Below are 2,649 nucleotides of genomic sequence, written 5' to 3'. Positions count from 1 at the left end.
AAATTTTTTAGTTTTTTTATAAAATTCTTAAAATTCCTAAAATTCTTAAAATTCTTAAAACTCTTACAATTCTTAAAATTCTTAAAATTCTTAAAATTCTTAAAATTCTTAAAATTCTTAAAATTCTTAAAATTCTTAAAATTCTTAAAATTCTTAAAATTCTTAAAATTCTTAAAATTCTTAAAATTCTTAAAATTTTTAAAATTCTTAAAATTTTAAAAATTGTTAAAATTCTTAAAATTTTTAAAATTCTTAAAATTCTTAAAATTCTTAAAATTCTCAAAATTCTTAAAATTCTTAAAATTCTTAAAATTCTTAAAATTCTTAAAATTCTTAAAATTCTTAAAATTCTTAAAATTCTTAAAATTCTTAAAATTCTTAAAATTCTTAAAATTCTTAAAATTCTTAAAATTCTTAAAATTCTTAAAATTCTTAAAATTCTTAAAATTCTTAAAATTCTTAAAATTCTTAAAATTCTTAAAATTCTTAAAATTCTTAAAATTCTTAAAATTCTTAAAATTCTTAAAATTCTTAAAATTCTTAAAATTCTTAAAATTCTTAAAATTCTTAAAATTCTTAAAATTCTTAAAATTCTTAAAATTCTTAAAATTCTTAAAATTCTTAAAATTCTTAAAATTCTTAAAATTCTTAAAATTCTTAAAATTCTTAAAATTCTTAAAATTTTTAAAATTCTTAAAATTCTTAAAATTCTTAAAATTCTTAAAATTCTTAAAATTCTTAAAATTCTTAAAATTCTTAAAATTCTTAAAATTCTTAAAATTCTTAAAATTCTTAAAATTCTTAAAATTCTTAAAATTCTTAAAATTCTTAAAATTCTTAAAATTCTTAAAATTCTTAAAATTCTTAAAATTCTTAAAATTCTTAAAATTCTTAAAATTCTTAAAATTCTTAAAATTCTTAAAATTCTTAAAATACTAAAAATTCTTAAAATTCTTAAAATTCTTAAAATTCTTAAAATTCTTAAAATTCTTAAAATTCTCAAAATTCTTAAAATTCTTAAAATTCTTAAAATTCTTAAAATTCTTAAAATTCTTAAAATTCTTAAAATTCTTAAAATTCTTAAAATTCTTAAAATTCTTAAAATTCTTAAAATTCTTAAAATTCTTAAAATTCTTAAAATTCTTAAAATTCTTAAAATTCTTAAAATTCTTAAAATTCTTAAAATTCTTAAAATTCTTAAAATTCTTAAAATTCTTAAAATTCTTAAAATTCTTAAAATTCTTAAAATTCTTAAAATTCTTAAAATTCTTAAAATTCTTAAAATTTTTAAAATTCTTAAAATTCTTAAAATTCTTAAAATTCTTAAAATTCTTAAAATTCTTAAAATTCTTAAAATTCTTAAAATTCTTAAAATTCTTAAAATTCTTAAAATTCTTAAAATTCTTAAAATTCTTAAAATTCTTAAAATTCTTAAAATTCTTAAAATTCTTAAAATTCTTAAAATTCTTAAAATTCTTAAAATTCTTAAAATTCTTAAAATTCTTAAAATTCTTAAAATACTAAAAATTCTTAAAATTCTTAAAATTCTTAAAATTCTTAAAATTCTTAAAATTCTTAAAATTCTTAAAATTCTTAAAATTCTTAAAATTCTTAAAATTCTTAAAATTCTCAAAATTCTTAAAATTCTTAAAATTCTTAAAATTCTTAAAAATTTTAAAATTCTTAAAATTCTTAAAATTCTTAAAATTCTTAAAATTCTTAAAATTCTTAAAATTCTTAAAATTCTTAAAATTCTTAAAATTCTTAAAATTCTTAAAATTCTTAAAATTCTTAAATTTTTTAACATTCTAAAAATTCTAAAAATTCTAAAAATTCTTAAAAATTTTAAAATTCTTAAAATTCTTAAAATTTTTAAAATATTTAAAATTCTTAAAATTGTTAAAATTCTTAAAATTCTTAAAATTCTTAAAATTCTTAAAATTCCTAAAATTCTTAAAATTCTTAAAATTCTTAAAATTTTTAAAATTCTTAAAATCCTGAAAACTTTTAAAATTATTTGGATGCTTAAAATTCTTAAAAATCTTAAAAAATTTAAAATTCTTTTATTTTAAGAAATTATAAATAAAGGTTAAATTTGTGTTTCTAACTTTGAATTTTTTAGATTTTTGACGACTTTCAAACAATTGAGGTTGTACTGGTTGTACCGTATATTTGGTTTGGGCATTCTGCGGTATTGCACAGGCTAAATCCATTTGATACGATTCGGATTTTAGTTTAAAGCTTGACAGTTATCCAGCGCAAAGCCACAGAACGTGTCTTTTCGCAAATTGCCGGAAGGTGCGTTGAAATAGGTCAATATTTGTTCACGATTCGTGGTGTGAAGCTTTAAATTTAATTTCAAAGTGTTTTTCCAAATTAACGTGCAAAATTTGACAATTTGACGTTCAGTGTTGCCAGTAAATTTGATTTCGCCTTCCAAGTTGTTTCGAACTGCTTTGATTGTGATATTTCAACAGATCCAGTAACTAAGCCCCATTGTTAGGTTAAAGTTTAACAAATCGCCGATCTTTCCCTGCCCCGTATCAACGTCATCACCACAAGCGCCACTTCTAATTTATGGCTTTTCCGCACTTTTCACAATTGCTCGTGAACCAATTTCCAGGAGAGTTGCTGTTGATGTTGGCCAAA

This window comes from Culex pipiens, chromosome 1 (assembly GCF_016801865.2).
Source record: "Culex pipiens pallens isolate TS chromosome 1, TS_CPP_V2, whole genome shotgun sequence".
Classification (NCBI taxonomy): domain Eukaryota; kingdom Metazoa; phylum Arthropoda; class Insecta; order Diptera; family Culicidae; genus Culex; species Culex pipiens.
This window is presented reverse-complemented; position numbering follows the sequence as displayed.